The sequence below is a fragment of the Hemiscyllium ocellatum genome, chromosome 10, assembly GCF_020745735.1.
Source record: "Hemiscyllium ocellatum isolate sHemOce1 chromosome 10, sHemOce1.pat.X.cur, whole genome shotgun sequence".
NCBI classification, from domain to species: Eukaryota; Metazoa; Chordata; class Chondrichthyes; order Orectolobiformes; family Hemiscylliidae; genus Hemiscyllium; species Hemiscyllium ocellatum.
The window spans coordinates 42,513,253-42,525,769 of record NC_083410.1 but is presented as its reverse complement, the minus strand read 5'-3'; positions in this window follow the sequence as shown (position 1 = coordinate 42,525,769).

The window sequence follows — 12,517 nt, the reverse complement described above, 5'->3', positions numbered from 1 at the left end:
GAGTCAAAAAGTCAGTACTTATCACATCATGGATCCCTGCCAGGTCAAACCAAGATGACATCGTCTATTAGATCATTTTATCACATTTCAATAGTTGTTAATTATCAATTTATGTGGTTCTGCTTACTTTATGGCTTTCAACACAGAGAAAAACCAGAACATTTTTGTTTGCTTAGTCCCTCAAGGTTGAGGAAATATTTGGACACCAGAAAATGACAACATGCTTATGGACCTACATTAAAGTTACCACAACAATAAAACTCTCTGCAACTCCTTATAATGAAACTTATTTTAAAGTACATCAGAATGGGGGAAAAGGTTTCACTGTATATACTGTATAGGATGTGCTTCTTCTATCAAGAACTTGGATTGGTGCTGTTAGCGAATATGTTTTTTTATTTGTTGTTGGCATTTTTGCATATTGGCATCTTGCAGAAACCAAAATATAATGTTTCAAGATGACCTTTTCAAACAAAAATGTGTTCATCCAAGACCCACCACAAAGCCAACTAGATTCTCAGGAGTTTCTTCAGAAGCCAATGCCAGAGAGTTTGTCCAGTAACATGTTCACACCCAAGATATTTGGCAACTTTCAGTTATTCTGAGCCATGATTAAATAACTTGGCCCTAGTGTTGTTTTCTAAAAAAAACTTAAATTATTAAATAAGCAATTTCATCCTGGCGGTCAATTATTCTATGACAAATACATTTCAGTGTCTTATATTCCACTTAAATACCTTTGAAATTAATTGAATTGATGCAGAGCATGTGCCTTATCAATGTCATTGTATAAAAAAGTGAATCTTTAAGGAACAATACAGTAAACTCTCACAGACAGGCACAGATGCACTAATTAATTTGTTCCATTTCTTTTGTCTAAATTATCACCCAGAAGAGCCATTTCCTCACAAACATTATTTGGCAGATGCTATGTTGCTAGAGCTGACACCTTTGTGGTCCTTGAGACCACTAATCCAAAATTACAAACAAAATACAACAAATATTTTGTGTAAGTAAGCACATCTCGTAAAAGATTTTACAAAATGGCAATTCTAAAGCACAAACTCAAAATATAAGCAAAACAAATATACAAGCAAAATGTTTGCAGCAGAAGTTTTGATTATTCTTTTTACCCATATGGGATATATTTTCCTAAATACACTAATTTCAGTAGTCATGAACACAAGTGATGCCCTTAGTCCATATGGATTAGCTAGGCGGTAGAAAAATACTCTAAAAAGCCCAACAAGCTATTGAGAAAATTTACCCTTTTTAATTCCTGCAAATAACAGCAATTGAAATACTTCTAATGGGCCCAGTTCAACCAGGTTATGATTGCTTTGGACAAACCCATCAACAATTATAATATATCTCAAACATACAAAAAGCTAGAGCACTGGAATTAAAATGGTGCAAATCAATCCTTCAACATTTAAACCAAAAATCAACAAGTGGAAAGACAACATGTATTAATGCCAGATTGGAAAGTGAGAAGAGAAAACAAATTGAGTTCTAAGGGAAGGAATTCAAACTTTCCATCATTGATAAATATACAGCAAGCATGTGTGAAAATATGTGGAGTGTTTTAATTTTAGTTTGTTTGGTCCTCCAGCTATTCTGAAATTCTTTTTATATTGACACTGAGGTCTCTATATTTTCAACACCTGAAATGAAATAGAGGAACAAGGGTTATATATCAATGTGAAGGATAAGCAGTCAGTTTAGTGGCTGCTGCAGCCACAGTTTAGAGCCTGTGAAATGGGTTAGATGTGAGAAAGAATAAAGAGGGTAAGATAAAGAAATCCATGGAAGTGTTTTGTGAAGTTGAAGGCATGACCAGTACCTTTAAGAGAGAGAGAGAGAGAATGTTGTTCTGATCTTAAAGCTTACAAGCACCTGTGTATATGACTGGATGGCAGTCCTAGAGGGTACTGGAAAATTGAAAATATGTAATGTGGCAATGAAATGGATATGTGAATTTTGGTTGCTGTTTTGACAACAATTCAAATTTAACCAATCAGTTTAAATTATGCCCCAGGATACTAAAACCCAATTGAGTTTGGTTCGGTGTTAGCAAAACAATAAATTCAATGAGGTGTTGATATTGGGGAGGGGGGTTGGGGGTGGGGGGATTATAAAATGAGGTCATTTTGAAAATTGATCAGACAACAACTGCCATAAAGAGAGGAACTAATGGAGAGCTAACATCTTGTTCTCAAAGAAATTAGAAAAAAACACCCTCTATCAAAGGTATCTTTTCATGTGAAACATACTTGTAGTAAAAAGAAAGAAGAAGACCCAGGGAAATCCTCATCCGGAAGAGTGAAGATACGGAAGAAGATAGAAGCTGTGTGATTTTTAAACTGCAGATGTAATTTTAATAAGTGTCTTATTGGTATAGTATATTGTTATAGAGTTGGAGGTAGATAGTAAGCAGTTAAGGGAAAGGGGGGCAGAGAGTTGTGAACAGTTATCGTTTAATGTTCACTTTTGAAGTTAAAACATAAATTGATGTTATTTTCTTTAAATAGTGGAATTTGGGAGTTCCCTGTCCCTCATATTTTAACAGATTACAAGGTGAGGCATGCTCTTCTTGGTATTTGATTTATTCAACAGAGCAGTTAAGGATCATGTTAAATATTAAGTGCCCGGTTGTTCTGTTTCAGATGATTAGGCAGGTTTAAAGTTGTTTCCTGTTTATAGAAACAAATGAGTAGCAGTGTACAAAAGAGTCTGGACAATGTAACAGCAGGCCAGAGATCTGCTTTCCATAGATTACTGAAATTGCTGAGACATCGCAGAGGGAGAGTGACAATTGTTCCATTTAACTCGGCAATAGATATTGTCCATACGGACTTCAGTAAAGTTAGGTCATACAGGAATCAGAGAGAGCTTACCAATTGGATACAAAATTGGCTTGACGGTCGGAGGTCGAAGGTGATGGTGGAGTTATTTTTTGGACTGAAGGCCTGCGAGAGGTGGAGTTCCACATGGATAGGTGCTGGGTTCACTGTTGTTTGTCATTTATATAAACGATTTGGATGATAATTTAGGAGGAATAGTTAGTAGGTTTGCAGATGACACCAAATTGGTGGTAGAGCTAACAATGAGGAAGGTTACAAAGGAATTTTGATCAATCAGGCCAGTGAGCTGAGAAGGATTAGATAGAGTTTAATTTGGATAAATGGAAGGATTTTGGTAAAACAGAGAAGGGCAGGACTTATACAGTTAATGATTGGGGCCATGCTAGCATTGTCAAACACAGAAACCTAGGGGTTCAGGGGCATAATTCTTTGAACATTGTGTCACAGGTAGACAGGGTGGTTAAGAAGGTGTTTAGCATGCAAACCTTCATTGCTCAGTTTAGCCTTGGGGATGTTATGTTAAGTTGTATAAGATGTTGGTGAGGGCAGTTTTGGAGTACTGTGTACAGTTCTTCCTACTCTAGGAAGGATATCATTAAATCGGAGAAGGTTCAAAATAAATTTACCAAGATGATGCTGAAAACGAAGGGTTTGAGATATGAAAATAGGCTGGTTAGGCAGGGACCTTTTTCACAGGAGCATAGGAGGTTGAGGGGTGACTTTATAGATGTTTATAAAATCATGACAGCCATAGATAATCTGAATTGCTGAGGTCGTTTTCTTAGGATGGGGCAGTTTAAAACTAGAGAACATATTTTTTAAGGTGTAAGGGGAAAGATTTAGAAGTGATCTGTGGGGCAACATTTTCACACAGAAAGTGGCGCATTTATGGAATGAACTTCTAGAGGAAGTGATGGATGTAGGTACAGTTACAGCTTTTAAAATACATTTGGACAGGTACATGAATAGGTAAGATTTAGAGGGTTATGGGCCAAATGCAGGCAAATTGAAGTAGATTGGAAAACCTGGTCAGCATGGATAAGTTAGACCGAAGGGTCTGCTATCATGCTATATAATTCCAAGACTCTATGGCTGTACAAACCTGCTCTGCTTTCTTTGGAAGACAGCATTTGCCCTCCCACCCATGTTTTCTCAGGCAGTGCCCTTGTCATTACTAGTCAGCCTGACACAGCAGGCTACTGCCAAACAGGCTGAGATGGTGTGTTCCAGTAATGAGCTTGCTAGACACTGAGCTGCTTCAGGTCACCCTTCAGAGACATTTGAGTCTTCTCCAAAATATCAGAGGGACTGAGCAGGCCATACTTGTCCCACCAATATTTGGACACATGGGGCAGAATGTCCCAAGGTAGTGCGTTCCAGAATACAGCATTTGCTTCTTTTTTGTGTCCTTCATTGCCACCACTCTGTTTCATCATTTACCCCTTCTCCTCAAGAGCCTGCCTGGCATGGATCTCCATCTGACTGTCCTAGGCTGCTCTTTTACACACCACATAGGTCAACTGCATCCAATCCTTTTTTTTCCATTTCCTCCTCTGCTTTCTTCTTCTGTGTTTTCCATCAATCTTTCATTCCAGTAACAGTCTCTGTCTATCATTTATTCTAGTGATGTGACCAAAATATCCTACTTGTTTCTTTTTGTTATGCTCTAATTTACTCTTTCCTTCAGCCATTTCTAGCACCTCGCCATAAGCCTTTCTGTTTATGTTGAATATGCGAAATATCCTCCTAAATATCCACATTTTGAATGTTTGTAGCTTTTATCATGAGTCTTTTTGTTTGTCGTCCATATCTCCATGCATATATCATTGAGACATTGTAACTCAAAGTATAATGCAGCTTGATGGACAAACCATTACCATTCTTAATAATTGGTAACATCATTCTCCGATCATTAGGGTCAATATTGCTGCCTTTCAGGGAGAACTTCAGACTGTCCTTGATGCATTTTCTTTGTTCTTCCCTGGAACAATGACCATTACAGAGTTAGAAAAATAGGACCTGGAAGGGGAGATGTATTTTGGTCATCCAGATACCATGCTCAGTCCATCAAAAGTGATTTTTCAGGGGTATTCCCTGATTGCTTGTGGAGTTGGCTTCCAGAAGTTTTACTGATAAAATTTCTCTAGACTGTTATGTGTCATGATACAGGCTAGGTCTTACTGCAGTTCAGGAGCATGGTGAAAACATTACTCTGTAGACCAGGACCTCTACTGATTTGTGGAGGTCTTTGTTGTCAAACTCTCGCTACCAGAGTTTGCAGAAGGATAGGCTGATGTAGCACAATCTGATACAGGATTGTGTCATCAATGATGGCATTTGGGAGTGATGGCTGCCAACATATGGGAAGTGCTCAACATATTCCAGCGATTCTCCTTCAACACATGTATAAGATACTTTATTGGGCTGACAAGGTATGTGTTGATACATGAGGTTTGTTTCAGCAAAATTCAGGGACAGACTGAGGTTTTTGTATGACAAATTTAAGTGTGTTACCCACAAACTATCAGGTACATCAAAGGTGGTCAGTTTAGTTTTGGCACGGAGGCAACTGAGGTTAAAGAGTTTTCCATCTAGACCATCAAGACAGTATTTAATACTGACACCAGAGGGCACTAGATTGTTAATGAGATGAATAAGTATTTTCAGGTAAATTGTAAATAGAATGAGAGTTACATCATAGCCTTGCTTGACACCAGTTCAAATATTTTCCACTGGTGGTTTGGCTCTGGTAACTTAAACATACAGAAGGTTCTTGTCCATGTGACCATTTTCCATTTTGCAGGAATGTCCTGTTGAGTTATATCTCACAGTTATAACTCCCCCTCCCACTCCACCAAGGACATGCAGGTCCTTGGCCTCCTCCATCGCCAGACCATGGCAACACGACGCCTGGAGGAAGAGCGCCTCATCTTCCGCCTAGGAACCCTGCAACCACAAGGGATGAATGCAAATTTTTCCAGCTTTCTCATTTCCCCTACCCCCCTTTTCTCAGTCCCAACCCTCAGACTCAGCACCGCCTTCTTGACCTGCAATCTTCTTCCTGACCTCTCCACCCCCACTCCCTCTCTGGCCTATCACCCTCACCTTAACCTCCTTCCACCTATCGTATTCCCAATGCCCCTCCCCCAAGTCCCTCCGCCCTACCTTTTATCTTAGCCTGCTTGGCACACCCTCCTCATTTCTGAAGAAGGGCTTATGCCCGAAACATCGATTCTCCTGTTCCTTTAATGCTGCCTGACCTTCTGCGCTTTTCCAGCAACACATTTTTAAGCTTATGTCTCACAGTCAGTGTACCTGCAAGAGATATACTCTGACATCATCACTGTATCTTGGCATATGCCTTGTGGGTATAAGTACTCATACTCCACCTTACTCTGGGATCACTTGAAGCATGTGTCTCTATTGCAATCTAAAGTTAATGTTAGCCCAGACACATTATGTTTACATCTAACTGTAATGAATGTCTCTTGGATTCTTCAACACCACAATATCCACACCCAGATTTTTATATTACTGAAAGTAATACAGCATTGCTGCATCAAGGCTGAAATACATTGTTGTTTGCAAATTCACACTGTGCCCAATCTATCAAAACTGCCTTGGTGTGTCTGTGCAACACACTTGGGAACTCTGTCTTTGAGAGGGCTGCTGCATTTATGATTGCCAGATATTCGATAATCTACCACAAAGAGCAAAGATAGAAATTATTGAGCTTATTTTCCTGTTAGCTATATGTTGCCTATCTTTTAAAGACATTAAACAAAGCACCGAAAATACAGGTCTTAAAAACCATTAACTTTGTCATAAGGGTCAGCTTGCTGTTGTCATAATGTATTTTTTTGAGTTGGCCAAAGATGTAGCTACTTGACCAATTTATCAAATTTTGCATCCAAGGAGATTACCTGTCCATGTGAACCCAAGGTAGTAGAACATTCCAGCAGGTTTTTTCAAGTGTGATCAAGTGCAGAGATGCAACACCGCGTCCCTTGGCTATGGTTTTCTTGATGCCTGTGGTCAGAGAGAACAAATTACAGGCATTGGAGAGACAATGTAAGAGTCTTTGTATCTAAGTTGCTGTGTTGGTGACTACAGCAGCATCATGAATTGGAAAAGTTCTCTGATTAGAATGTGATCTGTTTTTGGCTTCATTTTCAGTCTTAAAGAATCGTAGAGCTTGTTGTCTTGCCCGGTGGTTAATTAGGCTCCTTATCCATGTCTGCAAGGAAGGTGTAGGTTCAAAACAGGGAGAAGATTCTAAAAGAATTGGGGCTAGGACACAGCTTCGTTTCACTCCATTCTTCACTCTGAAACTACTACAAGTGAAACTACCAAATTAATCAGTGCATGGCATGTTGTCATGGAAGGAATAGATGAGACAGAGGAGTTCCGGTGAATGATTAATTTTTTTCATAAATCTTGACATTGAACTTCGTTGCCTTCACCTCCGTACCCATTTCTTTGAACAAGAATCTGTCTCTGTTCCACAAACACCTTCACCCACCTGCGCACATGCACTCAGCCTGTTCATCGAGAACAGTCAATGTGACATTTGTCGCCTCAATAACTCTGCCCTCACTAACCCATCTGAACCTATCTCCCTCTGAACTAACTCTCAGATCCAACCCTGACTTTATAATTAAGCCTGTTGACAAGGCTGGTGCTGTTGTTGTCTGGCATATTGACATCTACATTGCAGAGGCTGTGCCCCGGCTCTCAGATACCTCCTCCTATCTCCCTGTGGACCCCATGGAAACCAGACTATTGTGTTCACTGTGGTCACTAATCTCGTCTCATCTGGTGTTCTTATGGAGTCCTGCTATTCTGATGTTCTTTGCCATGTTCTTACATCTCTCTAGCAGCTGAACTCTGATGAGAATAGAACAAAGGTAAAACTTGGAATATTCAGGATATGAACAGGCTCCCGGACCACCGTGTCTGCCATAATCATGATGCCAGTTTAAAGTAATCCTATCGCCCTGCACAGGGTCCAAAACTGACAGACATAGGGAATGAGTTTAAATCTATTTGTGTTTTAGTCTTTGATTAAATTAGTTGTTTGCATTTTAACATTAATTGACAACATTTTTAAATTCAAGACAGTCAAAAACAGAAACTGTTTCCAGTGCTAGACGTGTAAGTAACCAAAGAATACAGATTTAAGCAACTGGAGAAAAACTAGAGACAACATGAGAGGAAAATAATTACAATCAAATCGTGATAAGTCAAATGGAGATAACCCAGAACTTTGCTTTGACGAAGATGTCAGCCATTCCTGCTGGCAGAAGGAAACCCATAATTAAACAAGTTGAGTCTCAGGTAGATAGGATAGTGAAGAAGGTGTTTAGCTTGCTTTTACTTTATTGGTCAGAGCACTGAATATAGGAGTTGCGAGATCACGTTGCAGCTGTGAAGAACATTGATTAGGCCACTTTTGAAATGGTTTGTGCAAGTCTGGTCTCCCTCCTGTGGGAAGGATGTTGTGAAACTTGAAAGGGTTCAGAAAAGATTTACAAGGAAGTTGCTGGGGTTGGAGGGTCTGAACTATAGGGAGAGGCTGATTAGACTGGGCTGTTTTCCCCGGAGCATCAGAGTCTGAGTGGTAATCTTATAGAGGTTTATAAATTCATGAGGGACATGGATAAGGTAAATAGACGTGGTCTTTTCCCTCTGTTGGGGGAGTCCAGAACTAGAGGGCATATGTTCAGGTTAAGAGGGGAAAGATTTAAAAGGGATCTAAGAGACAACTTTTTCATGCAGAGGGTGGTGCGTACATAAAGTGAGCTACCAGAGAAAATGGTGGATGCTGGTACAGTTACAATATTTTTTAGGCATCTGGATGGGTACATGAATAGGAAGGGTTTAGAGAGTTATGGGCCAAATGGGACTAGATTAATTTAGGATACCTGGTCAGCAGGAATGAGTTGGACTGAAGCATTTGTTTCCATACTGTTCCTCTCTATGACTCTAGAGTAATTCCAGATTCACTAAACTCATACATGCTTGTCATACGGTGACATAAACCAATCGGAATGGAGTTACATCATGCTAGAGTGCAACACCTTCTTGCCAATGTCCTGAATTAATATACACCAAGATATTTTTTAACTGATAAAATTGACTGTTTTATTGCTTTTTAATGTATAAAGATAGAAAGTGAAGAAAGGAACTTGTCACTATAATACTGTGTCAATTTGGATAGCACTGAAAAATTGCTTCCTCTTGTGATAAGAAAATCATAGAAGATCCATTGCTTTGCAATGTCATTGTACTGCTTACATTGAATGAGGCTAACAAAACCCACCTGAACAACCTGCAGCATTTCTGTGGCATGGATCAGGAAAATGGATAAAATAAATCAACAGGAAGAAAACACTGTTATCATCCCGCTGACCCTGAAGGGCTGTTGAATGCCCACTGCTCACCTGTCTGTTTCCTTAGCTGAAATGCTTTGGGGTTTCATACTGTAACACAAAACCACAGAAACCATGTTGTTATTGCAGCCAAACATGATGGCCTCCTCCAAAGACAGTATGCTGAATGAGAAAAGATTTCTGAGTTTTTCCAGACTTTTTCTGTCCAAGCTATTGTAAGGTCTGAACAAATTGAGAAACAGACATTTCTCCTAGATTTACTGTGTCACTGTGTCATTTACAATTTTTTAATACAATGTCTTCATAGGCAAATTGGGGTACACAAGGTCTTCCTTAATTGGCCATTTTAAAGCTTCCTTCGACATGAATTTGTGAATGGGCTCCCTTTGAATCGACGTACCACAATTTTATTGTATACGGTAATTTGGTGTGACTTAGAAAATACTTCCTGAGATGCTGCGGAAAGCAGATGCAGTAAAAGCTTCAAAAAGGAAATTGGAAAAATGCCTGAATGAGAAACATTAGCAGGGTGAAAGAGAAAGGACTGGGAAGTGCAAGTGTAGTTGGATAGCTCTAACAAAGAGCCAACACAGGCACATAGGGCTGAATAGCTGCATCATTCAATTGTGGTGGTAAATTGATTTTTTTTACATGTTTGGGATAGCAGCTAACATTTTTAAATTTTCTTTGGTAAACTATTTTCAGCTGCAGTAGTTTAATTACTTTAAAGGAGTCTGACATGTTAGAAATTTAATAAATAATAATAAATGAGGGAGGTCATGGCCTGATGGTGTTATGGCTAGACTATTAATTCAGAGACCCTGATAATGTTCTGGAGACTGGGTTCAAATCCTGCCATGGTAGATGATGGAATTTGAATTCAATAAATATCAGGAATTAAGAGTCTAATGATGACCATAAAATCATTGGTCAATGATTGTCAGAAAAAAAACGTTTGGTTCATTAATGTCCTTCAGGGAAGGGATCTGCCGTTCTAAAGTGGACTAGCCTACACAGGACTCCTCGGATGCTACCTGACCTGCTGTGCTTTTCCAGCACCACTCTAATCTACACATGACTCCAGACCTATAGCAATGTGGTTGACACTTAACTGCCCTCTGGGCAATTTGGGATGGGTAATAAATGCTAGATTAGCCAGAGACACCCACATCCCATGAATGAATAAAAACACGGCAAGTAAGCATCAATCTACATTTGCTTATGTTTGAAAAAAACAGGAATTCAAGAGTTTTATATCAAATCTCTTGCATTTTTTTAAGAGTTTGCCTCAATTTTTGAGATGATGGTTTTGACATGTCTATGAGTGTCCCTATGAATACTTCTGTTGTATGGTGCTACATGTTTTTTCACTAATGGTTCACCACCACTTATGTTACAATTAGAGTCATAGAGTCTAGCTATTTCGCATAGAAGCAGATCCTTCAGTCCATTCCAACCAGATATCCTAAATTAATCTAGTCCCATTTGCCAGCATTTGGCACACATCCCTCTAAGCCCTTCTTACTCATATACAGTACACATCCAAATGCCTTTTACATGCTATAATTGTATCAGCCTCCACTACTTCCTCTAGCAGCTCAATCCATATACGCACCACTCTCTGTTTGAAAATGTTGTCCCTTAGGTCCCTTTTTAAGTCTTTCCCCTCCTCTCACCTTAAACTTATGCCCTCTAGTTCTGAGCTCTCCCACCCCAAGGAAAAGACCTTAGCTATTCACCCTATCCATGCCCCTCATGTCTCTATAATTGTCTATAAGGTGATCCCTCAGCATTCAATGTTGAAAGGAAAATAGCAGCAGCCTATTCAGCCTCTCCCCATGTTCAAACCTTCCAACCCTGGCCACATCCTTGTAAATCTTTTCTGAACCCTTTCAGGTTTCACAACATTGTTCGTATAGCATGGAGACCAGAATTGAATGCAGTATTCCAAAAGTGGCCTAACCAGTGCCCTTTACAGCCACAACTTGACATCTCAAATTCTATATTCAATACTCCAATCTGAAGTGTGAGGATTATAAGATTACCCTATATTATGTTTAAGATTGTATCTTTTGGTTTATAAAATTACTATACTTTTGAACTGAATTTTTAAATGTAGGCTAAATTATAAGGAGTCATGTGACCTGATTGGGTGTCTTTTTGACAGACTGGCTGTTTAATTGATAGAGATCTGAGAAAGACATTGATTATTTTATTGACAGGGAGGTTCAAGATATTTATGGTTGGGTTCAATATCACCAATTTCTAATAATACTACGTCTCCTACAGTGCCATAAGCATAATACAGATATTAATGTGTAAACAGTTGTGTTAAAAATTATCTCTTTTCACCTGACGTGAAAGGAAGTTGAGATCAAGGATAACATATCAACAAGTTTACTTGGACATAAAGCGAATTTTGCATTGGAACAGAGAGAAGAAGGTGACATTTTGAAACAGCTTACAGGCTTTAAATCCAGGTGTTGTAAACAGTAGGTGCAATGCAATAAGAGATAGAACCTCTTAAGCAGAAAACACTGATTGAAATGTGCACGACGCAGAATGCAGGTGGAAGCTTGGCTTCAGAATGACAGCCACGTTTGTGAGGAGTTATCAATAAAGTTATTTCTATATCTAAACTAGTTGTTGCCAACAAAAGAACATTTTAGTCAATAGTATTTTTAGTCGAGTTTTAAAATATGAAACTTTGATGTAATATTCTCTCAACAGTTAAGTGGAAATTTCAGTTTTTCTTTAAAACTTTTAACTCTCCATGGAGATCACAATAACTGGGGGTTACAATTTGTCTTGACTCCATTGGGCAATTCCATGTGAAATCCAGAAGTCAGACAACACCAGTTATAGTCCAACAGGTTTATTTGAAATTACAAGCTTTCGGAATTCTGCCTCTTTGTCAGGTAAAGTGGCAACGCTCTGAAAGCTTGTGATTTTAATTTAACATTGGACTATAATCTGGTATTGTCTGACTTCTGACCTTGTCCAGACACCTCCTCCTACTGTCCCCTTAACCATGACCTCACCATCCCCCCATCACAAAATCATCATCACCCATACCGTACACAACCTTATCACCTCAGGGAATCTCCCACCCACAGTTTCCAACCTCATAATCCAGGAACCCCACACTGCCCGGTTCTACCACCTACCAAAGATTCACAAGCCTGACGGCCCCAGCTGACCCATCATCTCGGCCTGCTCCTTCCCCACCAAATGCCCCTCCCCATACCTTGATACTGTCCT